This window comes from Triturus cristatus, chromosome 5_1 (assembly GCF_964204655.1).
Source record: "Triturus cristatus chromosome 5_1, aTriCri1.1, whole genome shotgun sequence".
NCBI lineage: Eukaryota > Metazoa > Chordata > Amphibia > Caudata > Salamandridae > Triturus > Triturus cristatus.
In genome coordinates this window covers 935,961,032-935,984,477 of record NC_140587.1, presented here as the reverse complement: position 1 = coordinate 935,984,477, position 23,446 = coordinate 935,961,032, and the positions used below count along the sequence as shown (strand labels likewise).

At 46.9% G+C, this 23,446-nt stretch overlaps 1 protein-coding gene across 4 annotated transcripts in view; it reads right to left on the bottom strand.

Annotated features, from left to right (window-relative positions):
- OTULINL (OTU deubiquitinase with linear linkage specificity like) overlaps window positions 1-23,446 on the bottom strand; it is a 296,600-nt gene that overhangs the window by 140,414 nt on the left and 132,740 nt on the right. The window contains exon 1 of one of the 4 annotated variants that reach the window (XM_085605972.1): window positions 16,229-16,260. The exons of the other annotated variants lie outside the window; for them this stretch is intronic. The gene's annotated coding sequence lies outside the window, so the exon portion shown is untranslated. Of the gene's footprint in view, window positions 1-16,228; window positions 16,261-23,446 lie in introns of those variants that run through there. 4 annotated transcript variants of the gene reach the window in all.

Sequence of the window (23,446 nt, the reverse complement as noted above, 5' to 3'; positions counted from 1 at the left end):
CTCTTTCTTCCTGTCGTTCATTTGTTCCCCTGTGAAATGGAGGCAAAAAAGAAAAACACTTTTGCTGGAAATGCCGTTTTGACATTTTTCTATTCCAAAGTGCAGCCACGGAAATAAAAGGTTCAAAATATGAAAAATCAATAAATAAAGCAAGACGGAATGTTCTTAAAGTGATCAGATCGGTTTTATTCAAACCCCAAAAACATTAGCGTCACTTTACTCAGTTTGCCAGTGAAGCGCTGTTTTCCCCCGGTGGGGAAGTGCGCCAAACCTGGAGGTATTGCGATACCTGGTTGATGGGTGGATTGGAAAACAAAATGTGTACGGCGGCTTTGTGTTCACGAATGTGTTTTTTTTAAACCATACTGCTTACATTTTGTAAGCATATAAGCAGTGGACATTGAAATGGGTCCTTTCTGGGCCCTGTAGTTTTCAGGCAGAAGCACTCACTGATTTCTGAATAGTGAGTGTAAAAGCGTTAAGTTCACCATGTTGTTCCTGCTTACATTTCACAAGCTTTATTTAATCTTTCATTCCCAATGAGTGTTTGCTTTTTCCAGGATGTTGTTACTTTGTCCTTTAGGGAGCATATTGCTCTTGCCAGTGCTTAATTTGAATTGAGTCGCATCCAGTTGTTTATAGCAGGTCAAATTGGATTGTAGTTGAAGGCAATGTGAATTTCTCTCAGTGGGGCAGTATGGTGTTCAGTGAGGGAGCGGATGTAGCACTGGGGGCAGAGCTGCCGAATTTAGAACTGAGGAACCAGGTTCAGCCTTCATGAGCAGTCCCCCAGACCACTCTCCTGAGGGAGCACATTCCCACGCTAGACCTTAGAAGACCCTACAAATCCGGAAAAGCCCTGGTGTCTTAACACCAGCAGGTGGACCCTAGCAGTGGCGTGTGGGTTCACCTTGAAGGCTTGCCCACCACAATCCATACTGAAGTTCACCTCCAGTCTTGCTGGCAGGCCTATGAAGTAGCAGACCCTAGAGCAACAGGACCCCTGAGAAGAGCTGGCACTAGGGTGATGCGACCGGTGTGACCGCAACGGGTGCTGTCTTTGATTGGGGGCATTGTATAGTATGGTTTTAAAAGCACTTACTGCCTCCTTCCTGGCCTACAGCAATTTTCGGCAATAATAAAAATGTCATGATAACTCCGGTGAATAAACGTCTTACTAGAGCGAGATAGGAGTTTTGTCTAGTGGAAGTTTTGACTCATGGAAAGATAGCGCAAAGGGTTAATGTGCCTTCTGCTAAGAACATGTACCATGCCCATCACAAAGTGCACATATTGTAAATAGGTTAGTGGGTTACTGCTTTTGACAGTAAGATCCTTTTGCTACTTGCAGTTTATAAGTTAAAATCCTAACAAAGAACAGTGAGCTATTAGCTTTCATCTTAGAGCTGCATACAAACTGCAAGGTATAAACTAGAGCTTTATGTTTCTTTCCCTAAGTCTTTGATTTTCCTAATGTTGCAAAAAGTGTTCATTTGGATAGAAATCAATAATGATTATTAAAGGGAACCTCCAATCATGGTATTAAGTTTTAAATCCTGAGTTTGTGTTTCTCCAGATCAATACATATTCGTGGCGGCCCCTGGCAGAGATTTGGCGGCCTCCGGCTTCCACTAACTTGCAAACACCCTGACCGTCACCCCCCCCCCCTTCCCGCACCTGTGTTCCTCGTTCCTGAATCGCGCCTCCCCCGCAACGGTCGCGCGGCGCGCTCGCGGACGCCGCCATCTTGCTCTGTCTGTCTGTCTGTTCTTCTATTGTCCGTCCGCGGCTCGGGACGAAGCCTTTTACTGCTGAGCTGGTGGCGTCCGCGAGATCTGAGAGCCTCTGCGTCCGGCCGAGCCCTGTCACAAGCTCTTATCGGCCTGAGGGCCGCATACCGGACCACGTCCGTCTGTCTGTCCACTCGGGACAGCGGTGACTGGATGCAGGTGAGACATCTGCCTTCCAGGCGGATGAAGCGGGCAACAGGCATGTGTGTCTCTGAATGCAGGGTTCCTTTACTCCCTGTATTTTTCTGGATGTGTCAGTGCTGTCTGTCATTTTGTCTTTCTTTTTGGGTCAGTAACGCTGCCTATTAGTGTTTCTGTCTCTGTGGGGATCGGAATGCTGGCTGTCATGTTGTTATTTCGTCTGTATTGATGCTACGTCCTCTTCCTGCGCCAGTTTCTGTTTTTCCTTGCATATCCCAACGATTTTTCCAGTACCCAATCAGCAGAGACTGGTTCTTCTGACACCCCTCTCAGTGTTTGCCTCTGATCCTGATGAGGATAATGCACTTTCTTCTGGTGTTTAGCTGGGGTGTCTAATACCGCCACAGGTGGTCCTCCGGGGAATCAGCTGCTGCATCTCCTGGCGTCTGCACCTCCGGTGTCAGAAAGCCTACTCTACTGTCTAGCATCAGTAATGCTGTGTTCTAGTGTCTGAAACCCTGTCGCCCCTTAGGGACCGTGTTAGTGATTGCTTTTGGTGTGTCCCACTGCTTGTCTCTACAGTCTCTTAGTTGAACCTAGACACCAGTGTCTCGATTATTGCGGCACCAGAGTCAGTATACGCTGCCTCTAGCGCCCCTGCTTGGCTAGTTGTTTCTACACTGCCTCTGGCGCCCCTGCTTGGCTAGTTGTTTCTGAGATGATTTACATTAAAATCTCCCGCATCTCATGGCGTCCTCGGTACCTCCAAGTTGATCTTTTAAGTTTCAGTAACTTTCTCCCCAGTTGTCTTTGTTCGTTATCGGTAATGCTCTTCTTTTAATTATTGTTAATTTCCAGTGTTTGTCTTCGGTTTTGACAGTGTCACTCCTGGTGTCTGTCTCAGTGCCGCTGTCTCTTTGGTAGCAGCAATACTGTCACTTTAGTGTTTGTTTCTAAAGTCAGTGCGCCTTTATTTGTTTGGGTGCTTTGCTGCGGTTTCTCATTTTTACTTGACTTTCCCTCGATGTCCCTCTCATTAGTATCAGTCTCCCACTTTCGCCTACGGTGTCCCTCTTTTAGTGTCTGTGTCTTGTGTCAGTGCTGAGTCGCGACCACCCCCCGCCCCCAACGATTTACTTTTATGACCGCGATGTGGTCTCCTATAATGTATTTGGTATCAATGCCATTGGCTCTCTGGCGGTCTCCCTCTCGTGTCAGTAATGCTGTCACTTCCGATGTTGCCGTATCTGTTCAGCTAAGTCTGTCTTTAACCATGGCAAACTTTTGTGTGCCACGTATTCTCTGTATTTCCATGCGTACGATTGCTGTTGTACCTGCCAAGTGGAAAGCACAGTGTGATGTGTGATGCCCTCAAGGGGGTTGTGAGTTTTTTTAAGCCAGTAGTACTTCGCGTTTTGGAAGTTGTAGTTTAATTATCACGATAAGTATGCGCTTAAAATTTCAGTATGTGGTGTGTCAGTGATGACTTACTCTGCATCGTGCTTATGTCTGTGGTCCAGTTATCAGACTGTTGGTGTGCCTGTCTCTCAAACTGTTGTGGCAGTGATGTTGTCTCTTCCTCTGTTTCTTTTTCTTCAGCTTGGTGTACCTCTTTTCTCTGTTCAATGTTTGGGCTTGTGCATCAGTCATTGATGGTATGTTTCTCAATGTGGTTGTTTGATGTAACTGACAGTTGGGCTGTCTTTGTGTGGTCTTTCATGGAATCTGCCTTTGGTGTTAGTAAATATCGTCTTTCAGTGTTTTTTATGTGTGATTTGTACAGCACAAATATAGCCGATCAGGAAGATAGTGGAGCCCTATATAAGATCAAGGGGTAAATTTCAGTCGAAAAGTGATTGCAGGGGCACTTGTGTTCTGAGAGCAGAATTGGTCTTGTCAGCCCCGATGGTTACGGGTATGCTGTTTCAGATTCTTGCTGCATGGACAGAGCAGGCTGGTTGTCTTGGTTTTTCCATCTCTTCATTTCCCATCTGAATGTGTTCCTTCCGGTTGTTGGTTTGTAGAAAGTCAACAGACCTGGTGAGCTGGTCAGCCAGATAGGCAGGGGTGGTGGTTGTGTGGTGAATTTTAAGGTTCAAAATCTTCTCTCAAGGCCAGTGTGTCACTGATTTTGGTTTTTAATTTCTTGCACGGGTGAGAGAGGTGCCATTTCTTCTCTCATATGTCACTGAAATCACTATGTGAGTTAAGCTGCCCTTCCCTTTGGATGGGATCATTGTGTATTACATCATCAGTTTTTGCTAGGGTCTCTTTGTTGTCAATAAAGCTGTCTCCTGGTGTTTGCCCGAGAGTTCACTGATAGTATTTCTAACGGATGCTTCTTCTGCATGTTTCTTGTATATAGAAATAATCTCAGGTGTCAAATTGGATCAATAAACGTTTAAGCCCTGCTTTCCTGGGACCAGATTTGCTACTACAGATGCACCACATTGGCACTACCCACAACTCTGATGACATTCCCTTTTTCATATCTGTCCCAGAAGCTCAGTGGTTAGGAAGTATAGTTGAATATACTGCCTTTTGTTACCCCCGCCACCTCTGTACTTCTACAGTAGCAGCGCTAACAGTTCTGTGGTCTGGGCTAAAACCACTTTTGAGTTGCATGCAACAAATGACAGTATCTGTCTTAGCTACAGCTTTGCAGTAATATTGCAGCTTCTGAAACCCTTTCCCGATCAAGTGTGCTTTCCTACTGTTGCTACACTGCTTCATCTGAAGTCCAGATTAATTCAAGCAATTGGCACTTGCGGGCTAGTTCTTATGCAGGTTATAGGTGTATGTACCGCTGGTAAGCCAAAGGCCCTTTTAAGTTGTGCCACTTTAAAAAAATATAGTTCCTAACACTCTAAAGCATATCAAGCATTCTTTGCAAGAACGGAGCTGGGCAGAATCAGATGTTCCAAGGGATCACGGATTAGAGAGAGTCTATGGAGTCTACCTGATTCGAGTATTGTTTCTTATAGCCGGCTCTTGTTCCAACACAAAAGGAAAGTTGCAGGTGGCAACAGGGCATGTGAATTTGAGGGTGTGCAGTGCAAGTAATTCCACTTAGGGCTAAGCTATCGGGGACAAATCTAGAAACAAAGATGTCCAGCCTGATTGTCATATAGGATCAGTTCTTTTTTTCTTGCAGAGGTTTGTCCTGGTAAGAAGTAAATATGGATCTCTCCAGCCCCAAGTCAAAGACTGGACGCAGTGAATGTCTGTCCAGTTTCTCTCTTAATTTCTTGAGGATAAGGAGACTCCTCCCAGTATCCACATTATAGCTTTGCACAGTGGAACATGATAAAGTAATCACATGCTCTCCTTAAGAGGGTCCCAGTTAAGATGAAAAAACGCAAAGGTCAATAAAGTGTCAATTTGATAATCCTTGAGTGAAGATGGAGATATTGTTGTAGTAGATAAGTCAGGAACCAAACTTTCCGAAGCACATGGAACAGAGAAGAGCCAGACCAAAGAATCTAATGGAATTCAACTGCATGAAGCAAAAATAAGGAAAACATTGTACAATGAACAGGATGAAAAATAGGGAAAAAATGTGTTTCAACTCATCTTCCTCTTGTGAATGCTTCACAGGAAAGATTTCGGCTTTATCCTGGAATAGGAACCTCTATTCGAGTTTTCTGGACAAACCACACCCTTGGAAAGGGTATTTTATAAGCATGGCCTTGCCTCCTTCCTCAGAATTATGACCTTGACTAAACACTCAAATAAGACCAAGTTAGAAATCCTTTGCCGGCTGCTCCACTGCCGCCTGCGCAGACTAAAGCTTTTACCTCCCACAGTACACACACCTTTCTGGCTGAACGCGACCACTGACCGTCAGTCCAGCCCAGGCAGTGAAGATGCGCAGTTGCAGGCTGGATGTAGCGTCCAGCAACACACCGTCCGACTTTGGCAGTAAGTGGCGCCGGGGTGTTTCAATCTCACCAAGGCGGGCGTTGCGGCTGGCAGACATCGGAAGCTGAGGATGAGTGATCTGCGCAGACTCAACCTCCTCAAACTGCTTCCCGCGTGCGGCGTGGCGTGTGTCATCAGTCTGCATTCTTTCCGGTGGTCGGACTCGGAACGTTACGACGCGTGTGGTGCCATCTAGCTGTCACACATTGCCAAACTGTGGTAGGAAGGTGTGTCTCAGTGAGTCCTTACAATTTTTTACATACAAAGAAAAAAAACATTTTAGGTGAAAAAGGGAAGAAAGGGAAGCATGATAGGTTTTTGGTAAACAGTAGGTAAACATAAGTAGTGCGTCACGTACTGAGGTTGTGGAAATTCGTTTCTTTTGCAGTTTTCCTGGTGTGCCTGGGTGAAAACGAACCCTTATTTACTACATCGCTGCCCGCGTATCCAGAGGACACAGGTCCTGTCATGGCCCTGCAGCCGTCTATGCCAGTCCCTCACATCGTGTGTCACAATGCCCTCCTCCTCCTCCTCCTCCTCCTAAATGTTATCGTTCTGAGATGAATTCGGAAGGGTAGGAGCAGCCGCAGGTACTGGTCATCTAACGCCTTTTCTGGACGTTTTATTAAAACACCTTCCTGAGCTCCGCCCCGCCCGGACCCCCTCTTCCGGGGCCCCCTACCTACGCTCCCTGCACAGGGCCACCATGAGCCTAGAGCCGTCCCTGCCAGGATTCATCTTTGTGGCATCCTTTGGTTTAGAGGAAGCATGTCTGATCCGTGATTAGGCCTTTTAAGAAATTGGGATATTAACTTATGAGGAAAAGGAATGAAGCAAAATACAAGTTAAAGACAAGACCCAAGTTTGTAGTAGTAAGAAGCAAACTCTAGTGACGTGACTGTAAAATTGGGGGAAGAAACAGAGAATTTCTTGCAAGTCCTGTTTTTCTTGGGGCTGAAGGTGGAGTTTGGGTGAATCCATGATAAAATCATCAAGTAAGGGTGCCTTATGGAGGTTTGATCCTCCTTTTCAACTAAGTGTACATGAAAGTTTGGCTGGCCCTCTGGGTCCAGCCAAACCGTCATGCACACTTCGCATGTTCTCTATTGGGCTGTGTTGCACAGCCCCATAGAGAACATGCCCAGACTCCCCAGGCACTGCCTGAGTGCCCAAACAGAACGCTCAGACCAAACAGGATGCTGCTTCTGCAGTGTTGTGATTGGCTTGGAGAACCGGTAAGCCTGAGTGCTTCCGGTGCTGTAGCAGACCTGAAGAGGATGGAGGAGAGGTGACAAAAGAAAAGTTATGTTTATTTTTATTAATATTATTATTTTTTAATCCATTTCCACCCCCTGCCCCACCACTCCCGTTCCGAGGCAGCCACCTCTGCTAATCAGAGAACATTCTTCCATTGAACCTCGCCTCACACCTGTTCAGAGCCACCTGGCAGGTAAGCACTCTAATGTCACTCCATTGTGACACCCAGCACTATATCAAGTACCAAACATGAATTAATAATTGGGCAAGGGAGACCATTCCAACCACACCTCGTACCTCCAAGTTCTGCTTCTATTTCACTGAGGCAGTTGCTGCTTGCTACTCTTGTAGCCAGTTCTGGAGCTCCTCTTCGGTAGGTAGTTTTTGCTCCCCTTTCTTTCCAATAAGTCACGGGATTCTCTCTTTGCAACGACGGTAATATACTACCTTCCAATCAGTTCCTGCCTCTCAATACTCTGCATCTGTCCATGTTTCCTCCTTGCCAACCCCTCTTTTTTAGTTACTGCGCACTGACTCTTTGCCCTCCACTTCCTTGATTGGTTGGTCTCCAGATTTACTCATGCTTTCTGGAAACCATTCATGGACCTCAAAACCTCTCAAGAGGATATGTTGGACAGAATACAGAACACTGCAAACATGTCTTGGACAGTATTGATATGCAATATGGCTGTTCAACACTGCACTCACAAGAGGGCATCTCACACACAACATCATATGGTACACTGTAGAAAAACCAATGAACACACATGTAACCTAGCACACATATACCATAAAGATGGGTGTCAACATGTTCGCAATCAGTCTCCACCAGGGCACACAAAAGAACCCACCCAACAGCACTCATTACCACAGATTGCCCCCCTCACCATATATATCAGCGATGTATCGGCATAGAGGCGAGATGCGCCATTTCCGACCAGAGCATGAATGGTGATGCATGGCTTTTAGCAGAGACAGCCAGAAAATGCACTTCCAAGTGCCCAGGACTGGATTAACCTTACACGTGTATCGTACTCATCCTATCTGAGACGGTGGATTCTGACTGGCTCAGATGCGTCACAGCCATCCAGAAACTGATGGGTCTAACAATGTACTTATTCGGGAGGAGCCTAGCGCTTGACCAAGATGGCCGCGTGAGCTTAGAGCTCCCGAGACCCTCGCGCCCTCCGTCGGCTATCCTGTCTCTAATCCTGATGGTATGCATGGCATCGTGTTGCTGAGTTGTCAGGGAGGCGATTGATGCCACCCGTGGTCGGATCGCCCATCGGGAACCGGACTTACGCCTGGCGGAAGATTGCGGCCTATCTCCCGGGGATGCCAGGGGCCAGAGTTGGCAGGATGCCCGGCTCCTAGTTGATCGACAACAGCCAGGTGAGGTGTGGACGGTCGGACGGAGGTCCCCGCTCTTTCACTTTCGATTTCGTTCCCTTTGTCTGCCCGGACACTGGAGAGCTCTGGGTGGCTTTATTACCCCAAGGACGCTCGGCGGGCTACTCTGGCAGCATAAGGCAGAACTGCTCACTCCTTCTTCCTCTCCCTGAGAGGGATCAGTCTTAACTGCACTGGACTGCCTGGAGTCCATTATGTCGGGCAAGGCAGAAGGGGATCGGCTGAAGACTAAGTCTACCAGGCGGGGAACGTATACCCAAGTCAACAGCATGGACCGCTACGCTCTCCAGAAAGCATCACCGAGTGGATCGAGCCAGGCGCCGGAGGCCCAGAAGGAGGACTCGCCTGTGACACCGGAGCTCTCCCTACAGGATGTCATGGGTGCGCTCGACGGAATGCAGACCTCGATGGGGAGACAGTTCGAGGCCCTGGGGCATAAGGTGGATGCCATCCTGGTGGATGTCAACCTGATCCGCTCGGACCTGGGCAAGACGAACGAGCGCGTTAAGAACCTGGACCTCAAGACCACGGGCCTCACTGACGATGTAGCGGAACTGCAAACCGAGGTCCGTAAGCTAAGGGCCGAGAGTGACCTCGTCGCCCGCCGGCTGGAGGACTTCGAGAGCCGGGCCAGGCGCAACAACGTGCGCGTCATCGGGGTCCCGGAGTCCTCGGATGAGGCTTTGGCGGACCTGCTTGTTGAGGATTTGGTCCTTAATCATCTAAAGCCTAGGGGCCTTGGAAAGTTCTTTGCGGTGGAAAGGGCCCATAGGGTGCCGGGCGGGCGGCCCAAGGCGGGTGCCCCGCCGCGGCCGATTGTCGCCCGGCTCTTCCATTTTCGAGATCGGGACGCTATCCTGCAAGCATCGAGGGTGACGGGCCCAGTTCCCTTCCAGAATGCGTCGGTTAATTTTTATCCGGACTTCACCCAGCAGGTGCAGAGACAGAGACAGAGCTTCCTGGGGGTGAAGCGGAGGCTTCGGGAACTGGATCTGAAGTATGCCATGCTTTTCCCTGCCAGACTACGCGTGGTGCACGAAGATCGGACATTCTTTTTTGACTCTCCTGTTATGGCCGACGAATGGCTGGACGCTTTGCCCCGGCGACGGAAGGGTGACGACACAGCCGAGCATGGAGACAGTGGCCGGGATGGACAGGGCTGATATCTCAGAGCCGACCTGACTTGATTTGACTATACTTGGGAACTTGAAAAGAGTGCCGTAACTGTGGAGGGTTGCGGGAGGACGAGGGGTGCTCTTTTCCTCCCTTAGGGTACTTTTTGTAGACTTTTGGTTTTGTAGGGCGACAGGCACACTGCAAGTTGGGGGGGCTTTGTAAGCTGCAGCAGGGGTGCAGGGTGGGGGGAGTTTCGGGGATTTGGAGTTTGTTGTTGGGGGGTTTATTTCTGCAAGGCATGATGATTATCCTCAGGGCTGTTCCATGGTGGCTCCTCGGGTGTGGGGTGGGCCTCTTTCCGTTTGAGGATGGGGGGTAGAGGCTTAAGTGTTATAAGCTGGAATGTTAATGGTTTGGGGGATCGCATCAAGAGGGGGATTGTTTTGCAATTTTTGAAACGCTCAATGCCAGATGTTGCCCTGCTGCAGGAGACGCATCTCATAGGTAATACGTGCTATGCCTTGAATAGGAAGGGGTATAAATTCATTGCACACTCGGGATTCTCTTCTGGGTCCAGGGGTGTGGGCATCCTGGTTAGAGCATCGTTGCCTTTTGAGGTGGACTCCACCATTGTTGACGATAGGGGGAGGTTTGTAGCGGTGGCGGGGCGGTGGGAAGGAAGGACTTTGGTTTTGGTTTCGGTTTATGTCCCGCCGGCCCTGCAGGCCTCCACATTTGCTGATCTGGGCAGGGCTTTGCTGACTCTCCCGGGGGGTATGCTGGTAGTGGGAGGGGATTTCAACGCTGTGGGCTCCGGACTGTTGGATAGATACCCGCCCAGGGATACAGGGGGGGCTCAGAAATGGCTTCCAGATTTCCTGGACATGCTTGGTCTTATAGACTGCTGGAGGCTCCGGCACCCCACACAGAGTCAATACACGTTTCACTCCGGTGCGCACGGTAGCCTCTCCAGGATTGACTACCTGCTCACTCTGGCCGCACATGCCTCGTTGGTGTCCGAGGCGAGGCACATGGCACGCGGTATCTCTGACCACTCGCCAGTGTGGATCCGGTTGGATCTAGGTCGGGAGGGAGGAGGGAGGGTGGCCCCCATTAACCCATGGTATTTCCGAGACCCCAAGATGCGCAGCGCCCTGGTAAAGAAGGTAGATACTTACTTCAAGGACAATCTGGGTACCGTGGACTCGGCGGTGTCGCTGTGGGAAGCTTTTAAGACCGTGCTTTGGGGGGAAGCCCTCTCCCTGGTGGTGGCTGCCAAGAGTCGGAGGGATGGCGAGGTACGGCAGGTGGAGGAGGAGATCGCGGCCCTTGAAGGGGCTATGGAGGAGGGGGTTACAGAGTCCTCGCTGCATGAGCTTTGCTTGAAGCAGACAGAGTATAGGGACCTGGTGACGGACGCCGCTAAGACCCTCAGCAGGGAACAACAGGGCCGCCTGTACGATGTTGGTGATAAGGCAGGGAAACTCCTGGCACGGTTGGACAGGAAAGAACGGGTCAATAGAGTGGTGCCAGAGTTGATGGGAGAGAGGGGGGAGGCGATTGTGGAACCTGAGGGGATTGTGAAGTGTTTCGCGGAGTACTTTCGTAGGGTTTATTCCTCTGTGTCGGACAGGCCGCCCGAGGACTCGGCTGATCTCCTCCGTGATATCGAGTTGCCCTGCCTCTCTGACATAGATAGGGACGATTTGGATGGTGATATAACGGTCGACGAGGTGGCGGGGGCTATTCGCGCGTTACACTCGGGTAAGGCCTCTGGACCGAACGGATTGCCGATAGATCTGTACAAGCTGTTCCCGGATAGGGTCGCCCCTCACCTGCGCGCCATGTTTTTGGAGGCGCGGGGGGATGGGATCCTTCCGTTGGATCAGCGGCTGGCGTCGATCGTGGTCATACATAAAGAGGGTAAGCCCCGAGATAGGTGCGCCTCCTATCGGCCCATTTCACTCCTCAACGCTGAGCCGAAAATTCTGGCTAAACTCCTGGCGACCCGTTTGATTAGGGTACTTGACGACTTGGTCCACCCGGATCAATCCGGCTTCATCCCGCACCGAAACACGGCACTAAACCTTAGGCGTCTTCATGGCGTCATCGCCAGGGCGGGCACGCTGCGTGAACCGGCTATTGTGGCATCTCTTGATGCCACAATGGCCTTTGACACGGTGGAATGGGCATACTTATGGGCCGTGCTGGCCAAGTTTGGTTTTGGTCGCGGTTTTGTGAGTTGGGTCAGGTTGCTGTACGAGGGGCCGCTAGCGAATGTGGTGGTGAATGGTCGGGCATCTACTCCGTTTCAGCTTGGTAGGGGTACTCGGCAGGGTTGCCCCCTGTCGCCTCTGTTGTTCGCCCTCGCCCTTGAACCGTTGGCTGCGTGGATACGTTGGCACCCGGATATACGGGGCCTTCGGTGGTCGCCTGATCACGAGGACCGTATCTCGCTCTATGCCGATGATATCCTTTTGTATCTTGCCTCACCTAAGAAGTCACTTATAGTGGTTTGTGACGTACTCGCATCGTTCGGTAGGAACTCGGGGCTCGTTATTAATTGGGGCAAATCGTACTTGTACGTTCTTAGTGGCGAGGTCCCACCGATCCCTAGAACATGTTCGATACAGGTCGCCCAGCAGGGTTTCGTGTATTTGGGGATCTTTATATCCATGGACCCTGCTGTGCGCTATGAGAGGAATCTGCTCCCCCCCCTGGCACGCTTGAGGCGAGATGTTGAAGGTTGGCGGAGGCTGCCGCTCTCCCTTGTTGGGCGGGCGGCCCTGTTCAAAATGATGTCTCTTCCCCGCTTCCTCTACGCCCTCCAGAACACTTTGGACTGGGTACCGGCCAAATACTTTCGGGAGGTCGAAGGCCTCCAACGGACGTTGCTGTGGGATGGGCGGCCGCGAATAGCTATTGCAAAGTTGACGCTCCCATGGTATGATGGGGGCATTGCGCTCGCAGACATCCGACGGTACTACTGGGCCACGCAGCTGAGTGCGATCAACCATGGGTTTTATGGCCCCGCCCTCAGTCCTGGATATGCCATGGACAGGTGGTTGCTGCGTGGTGGCAACTACTACAGGGTGTTGTATTCGCGGTCCCCAGACTCGTCCCTCACGGGGCCCACAGGTGTGGCGGTGCGTGTGTGGAAGATGGCGACCGACTCGCTGGGCTGGAAGGACAAGCTCACCCTCGCTACCCCATTGTTTGAATCGGAGAGATTGGGAAGGCTCTGGCATACGAAGGGCTTTGATAAGTGGGACCTGATAGGTATATCCAAGGTGGGAGATGTGCTGCATAAGGGGAGGGTGAAGTCCTTCGAGGAGTTGCAGACTGAGTATGAGCTGGGGCCCTCCGAGTATTTCAGGTATATCCAGCTGCGCCACGCCCTCCGATCAGTCCTCGTGGAGGGTGAGAAGGTGCCGGAGTCCTCTCCCCTTGAGGACCGGGTCCTTGATGGTCATATGCCCGAGAGCACGATCTCGCTCATATACAAGAAATTGATTAACGTCCGTGCAGACATGCTTTTGGGGCTGAGAGAACAGTGGACTAGGGATGGCCTTGAGTTGGATAATGAGGACTGGCAGTCAGCGGTTTCTTCTCCTAAGGAGGTTGCGATCCCGTCGCGTCTGAGGCTGGTGCAGCTTAAAATACTGCACCGGGTGTATGTGACGGGGCCAAGGCTGGTCCACATGGGATTCTCGGAGGACGGCCTGTGCAGGAGGGGATGTGGTATGGTGGGTACTTTCCTGCACATCATTTGGGAATGTGGTGTCATTGTGGAATTCTGGAGGAGAGTCCATGCAGTTATGGGGGAGGTGACGGGCCTTGCTGTGCAGCCGGAGGCGCGGTGTTGCCTCCTGAACGTCTGGGGGCCCACTGACCTCGATGAGGCGCAGACCCAATGGGTGACCCTGGGTAACATGGTCGCTAAAAGGGATATTGCGCGATTGTGGGGCTCCTCGGGACCCCCTACACTGACCGCGTGGAAAGAGAACATGGACTGGAGCATGTTTAGGGAGAAGACGGTCTATTGCTCCAGAGGTCGCCCCCGGAAGTGGCATGCCATCTGGGGGCGGTGGAACCAATACAGGGGGGGAATATGTCTTGCCCCGGATCTGGAACCTCCCGAGGAACAGCTTTCCCCCTGACCCTCTTTCCAGCACAGTTTGGTTTTAGGAACCGTTTTGGGCCTCTGCTGTCCCCCTTCTTCCTCCGTACACTGTCTTGTAATTAGTAGATGAGTGGGGTCCGGCCTCCCCTGGGGGCTTTCACCATGGGCTTTCAATGTTTTTGCCTTGCTGGGGTTTGTTGTGAGTTTTTTCTGTGTATTACTCAAAATTGGACCTTTGCACTACTCTTTGTACTGTACTGGGGACACATCACTGTATCTAACTCTCAATGCTGCCGAACCTTCGGGCTGTCGGCTGAATAGCTGTGTCCTGATTTTTGAAATAAAGGTTTTCCCAAAAAAAAAAAAAAACAATGTACTTATTCCATACCCAATAGTTAGAACCCCCGACTTTGGTGATTGGTTTTGCCGAGCAGTAATCGAGTGCTAATGCAAAACTGTTGAGAATAAAAATCCTTTGGTGAGCTATGCATTGATCGTGTTTCTGGGTATAGTGTTTGACTACAGGGAGATGCACCCGCTCCCACCCAGGTTCCAGAAATTAGCAATGTGAACGAGGGTAAGAGCACTGATTTTATCCACTGACGTTTTCCCTTTAACCCCCACTGAGTTTGGGTGCTATCACGTGATGGGAGGGCCGCTTGAACGTCAGGGAAGGTACATTGTTTGGAGTGTGAGGGGGGATAAATGAGTTTCACCCTTACCTGAAAGCACTCAACCGTAATTAGCCCGGTCCAGAAGCAGAGATTAACCATAAGCGCTTTATGGCACCTGCATGTCAAAAATTGTTTGATGTTGTTCTTTTAAGTGTTTCCAGGAAATCACAGAGTATGAAACTGAAGAGGCACAAGTAAGGTCACAATGTGAATACAAATACGCTCACTTGAGAATCCTCCTGTTAGAGGAAATGGGTAGGTCTACGTGAGGCATCTTTGACCTGAGGAAAGCTGATCGACCCAGAGGGTCGCTAAGACAGACAAAAACATGTCAGCAAAGAGCAGATGAAAGGATGAGGGGGCACTAATATCCCCAATTCATCAATAGATATATTGGTTTTAATACAATCCAGTGTGCCCACTAATAAAAAGGAATCAGGGACGTCACTGAGATAGTTTTAACACGTTTTTCTGCAAGGAGCATTACCCTCTCTTAACCCCTTCGATGTGCATGACGGAACGGTTCCATCATGCACGTCGGTTGGGCTGTGCTTATGACGGAACCGTTCCGTCATGGCCCCGCCCGCGCTCAGAATCTTCAGCGTGGCGCGGAAATCCGCGCCGCGCTGAAGGGGTTAATGTCTGCATGTCTTTCCCTTTAATCCATTTGCTCAATCCCAGGCGTTGGTCTGCACAGGGATGTTGTAGCATGCCCAATGATGAAGCATGCCACTGCTAGTGGGAGAGGGCAATTATTTTTTAAATACTTTTTAGCTTTTCTACAGAGGGTGCAATTTCAGTGTGCTTACCTCCTTTTTCTACTGTTGTGTGTGTCAAGAGGATTAACTTGCCAGATAGACATGGCAGTTTAAAACTGCACACACAGGCTATGCAGTGGCAGGCCTGAGCCATGTTTAAAGGGCTAATGAAGTGGGTGGCAGAATCAGTGCTGCAGGCCCACTAGTAGCATTTCATTTACAGGCCCTGGGCCCCAAAACCCCCTTCGACTGCCCATTCTGAGGCCTGACCCTTATAAACCAAATCCACTTAATTTCCCTTCAAGCGTCTTTGCTGCAAGACTGGTTCATTGATTGTGGCTGGGTAGATTGATTTGCTGAAAACTGAATCATATGAAATCCACCTCTTTTTTAGCTCTGCTTCAGACCGAAATCGAAAAACACATTGCTCACACTGGATCTGCGTGACAACTAGACAAATCAGGCCAATGTCTTTCCCAAACACAGAAGCAACCTTTATTCAGGGTGTCTTTGCATCCCTGGATCACAATACGCAGCCCAGACGCATGTGGGCTAACTAGAGGGATTCTGATGGGCTACCAGCTTCCGATCAGAACAGGCGCTACACAAACCGCCCATGAATCAGACAAGACTGTAATTTTGCATCTGTTCTTGGGCCGTCATGAAATACCATTCCTAGTTCATCTCACTTCTTTTGTATGCAGCAGGCCGATTTAGATCAGCTGGAAAAGACATTTGCATACAAAAACATGCCAAAACAAAATGTCACCTATCCCATTCCTTACATACGGCAAGGTACTCAAGATGAGCATGGTCGATGAAACTGAGTACATTTGAATGAATGCTTAACACATTGTCATAGAATTACATTTAGTTAATTACTGTTTACATTTGACAGTGTAGTAAGTAATGTAAAAATAGTTGGTATATTTAAACTACAATTTTGATAAAAACAAACGGATTTGTGACCATTTAGTTTTTTAACAGATGTAAATAGCGAGTGCATTTTTTGAAAAATTTAATTCTATAGAAACTTACATTATTGTACCGTGAACTTGAACAATCCACTGCTATGATAAAAGAGATAAAAGGAAGGTTGTGGTGAGGGGCAGTGTTTGGCGTTGTAATGCAGGCCATATTTAATTAAGCCCAACCTTCCTGAATTTTAAATAATTTTATTAATTTATCAGTGTTGGCAAAGACAACAGAACTTCAAACAACCTCATTATTAGCCCAACTTTAACATGGTGTTGAAAAAACACAAGGGAACCCAATATGCAATTGGTCAGGGACCTTGGGTACGTTTGTAATTTCTAAAGACAGCCATCCCTAGACAATCAGAATATTTTTAATAAATATAGACTCAATCAGTGCTATATTCTTTGTCCAGCCGGATAGATTTTTAATACACAATAAATGTATGACATAAAGTAAGAGAAGAATCCAAGTGGGACACAACCTGCGTCCTACTGACATAAACAAACAAACAACATTTAGGGAAGGGTTCAGGCAAGGGGGACGTGTCTGCATAAAGGTTTGAGGATATATCAGAACTAATAACGTGAAAACACCATTACATATTTAGCATCACAATATAGTATATGCATATGGTGTACATTATGTCGACGGCGTTTCGATCCCTTAAATAAAGAGTGGGATCATCATCAGGACATTTTGAGTTGTCATGCCTATGTACATATAGCAGTTATTGCTGTAATTGCGCAAACCATGGAAGTAATGAAAAATTAGGGAGAAAGAAAAAGGGACATGAGATTACAGAGGGCATTTGCTGGCCCATACAGTTATTGTAAAAGTTAATACTGTTTGTGTAGTGAAAAATGCAAAAGGCCAAGTGAATAATTTGGCCGTGTGAAAAAATAGAATTCGGAAAGAGGAAATTGATGGGGACAGGGAAGAGCCAAGGAGCAGGTGGTTTGCTGTTGCGAAGAGAGGGTAAAAAGTGAATAAGGAAAGAGTTGGCCGTGCTGCACACATTACGATCGACGATGCTGTTGGTGTAGCCAAACTGTATCAATAATGACTGAAAGGGGAGCTGGCTTACCCGATTTAAGCCCCTTAATTAAGGGCGTAGATCGTTCTCTTGTCAATGACAAAAGTGCACGAAGGCGGATATGGCAGTCAACCCAATGAATCGAAGTTAACTTGAGGAGCTCCAATGAGTTCAGGCGAGGTTACTCGTACAATTGGCGAATGCGTGGAAGAGGAAGGTATTATGGGTGACCCTACCGCTAAAGTATGGTGGCCTACCCATTGTGTGAACCATGATGCCAGTGTACCGTGAGATAGCGAGTAAAGTCGGGATGGATGACGGGATCGCTGGTGGGGGATTGATAATCTGAGGAGGAATGCGCAAAATTAGGGAGAGTGAAACAACCCAATTGGATTATCACTCTGTACCTTACTAGGGTATGCTTGCGCCCTCTTCCTGTTCTTGCTAACGGCCGGCCTCGGTTGTTTCACTCTCCCTAATTTTGCGCATTCCACCTCAGATTATCAATCCCCCACCAGCGATCCAGATTTCTACGAACAAAGTGTGAATTCACATGTTTTTAACACCGAGACTTACATCAAGTTGGATACAGATCCCACTAATGAATTCATCAAATTGCTTGGGTCTATTCTTTTGAAAGCTGAGAACATGGGTTTGATTAATGAGAACACTAAAAAGTATCTACAGAATACCACACCTAAAATACCGCATATATATATGCTTCCTAAGATTCACAAAGACGCAGTAAATCCCCCGTTTCGTCCAATAGTTGCCGGATGTGGGTCCATCCACAAACTGATTGGACAATACTTGGATTACTATTTACAACCACTGGTACAAGCCTGGGGCACATATGTTAAGGAAACGACGGACTGCTTGAAAAAAATAGAAAAAATAAGGCATCATTTCAAGGAAGAGATTCTACTCTGTACCATCGTTGTGGTCGCATTATATACCTCTATTCCCCACAACGAGGGTTTGGATGCAGCAGAATGGAGACTGTTACAGACATCTACACATGATGAGACAGGAGTATTCCTATTGGAGTTACTCCATTTTTCACTTTATCACAGGTATTTTTCCTGGCAAGATACATTTTTTCTACAACGTACAGGAACCTCTATGGTTATTCCTGGAGCTCCTTCCTATGCTAATACCTATAGGGCTCATTTTGAGGACACGCATATATTACACAACCCTAGATGGCAAGAAAACCTCATCACATATATGTACTACATAGATGACATCTTAGTGATTTGGAGAGGAACACGTGATGCATTGGAAGGATGTATCAACTAATTAAATCAACACAATCCACGGATTCAATTCACGTTCACTATTCACTCACAAAAATTCATTTTCTGGATATTGAAATCCAAAAAACAACGATGGGATTAGAGACTTCTGTATACAGAAAACCTATGGATGTAAATAATGCTGTACACTACATGAGCACCCATTCAATGTCTCTAAAAAGACACTTACCTGTGTCATGACTAATCAGAATAAAAAGAATTACATCTCAAGAGGAACAGAGTGAACTTCTCATGGACGAACAACTCAATAGATATAAAGATAGGGGATATCCCTCACAGGTTCTAAATGCTGCCAAAGAAACAGTTGCACGGAAGAGCCGGAAAGACTTATTACAGAAATCTGTTAAATCAACAAGCAAACGGAAAGTGTTTGTTATCAAACACTTCGTGCAATCTACAAAGATTTTAAAAAATCATAACTAAACGCTGGGAAATCATAGAGCAAGAGGTAGATTTTGCAACCTTGTTTATGGACAAACCCTTGTTTGCACACAACCGCTCCAAGAACCGGAGGGAACTATTAAAACCTAGACCCATCTCTTCTACACAAACCCACAGAGGTATGAGGAAATTTTGGAACTGCGGATAATGCGGCAACATAATTCCAAGAAATACCTTTTCTCATCCTCATACAGGGCAAAAAATTCAGCTGAGACACACCTCAGATTGTAACACAGAGGGTGTTATCTATGCAATCTAATGTCCATGTGGACTGATATACGTGGGCAGAAAATCACGTAAAGTCAAAACACGTATCACAGAACACAAAAGCATGAACTGCTATAAAAATTGTAATTCCTGCCTAGCAGCACATTGGGTCAATACACTTCATACCATCCCCTAGATTAGATTTACAGTATTAGAAAAAATTGATCATGTTCCAGGAATAGATTATAATGTCTCTCTAGCACGTAGAGAATCATTTTGGATCAAATACTTAGGCACCATCATCCCAGGAGGTCTGAATGATCATTATGAATTGCTATGTTTCTTGTAATTGTATACATCTATGGTCTTGATGATGAACTATGTTCCATGTAACATGATTCATGTTTTTATGTCTGCACGGGTTATTGATACACTTATTTCTTGGTTTCGAGCGTTTCCGTGTTAGTAGTTGTACCTTAGAGCCCTCATCATGCACAACGGTTCACATTGGCTATTTCGCGATTTTGCTCTATAGTGGGACAAGCATCGGTATCATTCGATACATTTTTGCATTTTAAATTTTATCGCTCAGTCCTTTAAGAGCGGTTTGATAACAGAGGAACAGCGCATCACGCTGGGTGTCCTTGAGTGGCACCTGAGTAATCTTGGATGCATGAAGAGGCATGAATAAAGTTGTTTTTTGAACTACCAGGCTTTTTTAAGCCGGATACATCACCACATAGGCACGCACATCTCAGCTGTGAGGACTTGTTCCGTTCACTGACGGTTGTTGCGAGCAAAAGGGTGAGCGTCCAGTGGTTCGTAAGTAGGTCTTTATGTTGCATATATATTCTTGGTTCTTTTGTTATTTAAAGTTTGACACCTAATTGATGGCTGATTTTGCTTTTAGATACAAAGCGCGAAATTCGGCATTTTGGTAAGAATTGTTTGAACGATAGAACACGGAGCTTCTATATGTATGTATGCCGTCTGGCGTTTGCGGTGACTCTCGTTTGTGTTTCCTTACGCACAGAGAGGAGATCGTGCTCTTTCATAAAGACGCGGTAAGACTGGTGCACGTTCAAAAGATTATACTTTCCTGTCGGCCTTAAACTGCGAGCATACGAAGTGGGGTACCTCGTTTTTTGTGTTTCTTTCTCCGGCACCCTTCTCACTTAAGCTAATAGTAGCACACATAGTTTTGTGCACTCGTCATATTGGTTTACTTTTTTGTCACAGGTTGGGCTTCATTTCCCGGTTTCTTTTTTTTTGTTTCTCAACACTAGCATGTTTTCTTATGAGTTAATGCATGTTGTGTGCAAATCCTATTCATTACATGTATTCCTCTATGAAGCATATAGAGAATTGACAAAGCTTTCTAATTCTGTTCTTGTATTTCCAAACGGAGGCTGCTTGAAGTTGCTTTTCCAACCTTCATATCGTCACTACTATATTACATGTACCCCTGAAGAAGGGTTTTTCAAACCCGAAATGCATTGGGTCGCATTTTGAACCTTTATGTTAGCAATATTTGGCACAAAGTTTGTTTTTGTTAAACAATATATGGCACAAAGCTATTTGACTTATTGTTTGTTATCCATATTGTCTGTTGTTTTCAACATAATAATACAATATCGTAATAAGAAATATATGACTTCAAAACAAGTTGGTGTAAGTATTTTATTGTATCCACGAGAAATGTAGGAAACTAGACAAAAATACATGAAACCTTAGGGACCCAGCTGTGCACTGCATAGGTTTGGATGTTTACGGGTCCTCGCATTTACAAGTTTTAAACAGGAGTTAGGGCTATACCCCCACAACGCAGTAGCACGCAGAAATAGATCACAACTTATTCGGATCCATAACCACAAATTTGAGTTTTAAAGCAGACTAATCAGGTGTGCAGGTCTACTTACATACAAGATTTGTTCTTTTTGTGCAAGGGTCTCTGAGCCCAGTCCAAACCAGTTCTGTCCTCACTGGTAGAGTATGAACATAGGGGGTGTAGACAGCATTGTGCAAGGGAGACAGGCCCTATTCAGGTGCAAGGAAATCTCCTCCCACCACTCTAAATTCAGCCAAGCCCTATTCAACTCAGCTCTGAGTCATCCAGGAAGGGCCAGGCACACCTCAACGCCCCACCCCCAGTGGCTGCCTACAGTGAATGCTCATCCCCAGCCCCTATCCCTCCAAAACCAGATGGTCAATACAGAAAAAGGCAGAGGTCCACAGAATGGGTAAACCAGAAAATACCTACTTTCTAAAAGTGGCATTTTCAAACACACAATCTAAAAATACGTCTTTACTAAAAGATGTGTTATTAAATTCTGAGTTCAGCAAGCCAAAACTTTAGTTCTCTATCTTGTCCCAATGGGAAGTTATACTTGTAAGATGTTACAAAGCACTTCCCATTCTATCCTATGAGGCAGATATCTTTTCAATAGTGAAAAACTAAGTTGGCAGTATTTCACTATCAGGACATGTCACACACACCAGTACACATCCTACCTCTAACATACACTACACCCTGCCCAGGGGGGTACCTTGGGCCTACCATAGGGGTTCCATACATGTAAGAAAAGGGACATTTAGGGCCTGGCAAGTGGGTGCACTTGCCAAGACGACATGGCAGTTAACAACTGCGCAAAGACACTGCAGTGGCAGGTCTGAGATACCTTTTCTGGGCTACTCATGTGGGTGGCACAATCAGAGCTGCAGGCACACTAGTAGCATTTGATTTACAGGCCCTGGCACACTTCAGTGCACTTTACTAGGGACTTACCAGTAAATCAAATATGGGAGAACCAATTGTAACAACAATTTACACAGGGAGCACTTTCACTTTGACACTGATCAGCAGTGGCAAAGTGCCAAAAGCATCTAAGCCAGCAAAACCAAAATCCAGCACAGCATAAAAAATGTAGGAGGTAGAGGGGAAACCATGCCAAAGATGCCAAGTCTAACACTGCATATACCAAAAGCGATGTTAAACATAAAAATAGTTTTCATATGCAACTACATTACTATTTCCAAACTATTTAATCCTAATCAATGTATGGTTGAGTAATAGAAATATACGGTATTCCTTAGGCTTTAACCCATGTGGCTATCTGCTGTGTACAGGTGCAAGCATAAGAGAGAATAGACACTCTCATAGGGAATATTTTTAGATTTGAAACTCATGACTTTTTGCTCTGATAATAAGAGTTGGGAGGCCACTATCTCCGTTTCCATGTGGATGGCAGGAACAAGTGAACATATACTTGTCGAGAAACTCACTGACTAGAGCCGGAATTTGCTCTGATAGCACTGTGGGTGAAAGAAATGGGACACCCTTGCTGCTGCTGGCACATGAAATGTGGGAGCTGTAGTAGCCGTTCGCACAGGTAATGCTGTGGGGCGGAGAGGTGGGGAGGGTGTGGGGCGGGATGGGAGGCAGTAGAGTCCGAAATACGACGGCAAAGATTAAAGTAAACAAATAAATAAATAAAACCACTTACCTTGCGATCATCACATGACCTCTGTACGCAAACATCTCCACTCCTCCCCCATAGCTGTCAGGGTTTCAGACTGCTTATGGTGACATTTCCATGAATTAGTGGAAGTCATGAGTGACATTCAACTGCCAAATGTGTGACACTTAGAGTGACACTTTTTCGAGACTGAAACCAAGCAATGAAGAGCAAGGAAAGCAATATATATTAGAAATTACTCCCTTTTGAGCTTGGAGAAGCTCTAAAAATAAGTTGAAACTACTGTAAAACCCCTAAAATGGAATGTGACTGGCATTTTTATGTGTCTGAAATATAAATGAAATTATAATACGCCTCTGGTTGTCACTATACCTTAATTTAACTGGAAGGGCAGCTTAGTACAGTTTAAGCACATGCTGCAAAGCCTCAAATTGTAATTGTATTTATATAGCGTTTACTACCCCTGACAAGGCGTTGAAGTGCTTTTGGGATGAGTGTAAACACTATTAATATAAAAGGTAGGAATCATAAAGAAGAGCAGTTCGATTAGTCTGCAACTCCTTGCTCATTTTGAAAGTTAGTACCATATTTTTGTGTTCAAATTTTAGTAAAGAGTGAGTCACTCACATGACTAAGCTATCAATCCCAAAGTAGCTGGGGAGTGCGCCTCCCACATTCTTCATCCGGGCTGGGTGGGGGAAGGAGCTCCAGGATGCTGATATTTTTGGAGTGTAAGGCTGTCAGGGATTCAGACTGTAAAATCCTGACCTGAGTCATAGCTGTCCAAATTCTTCACTCAGCTGTG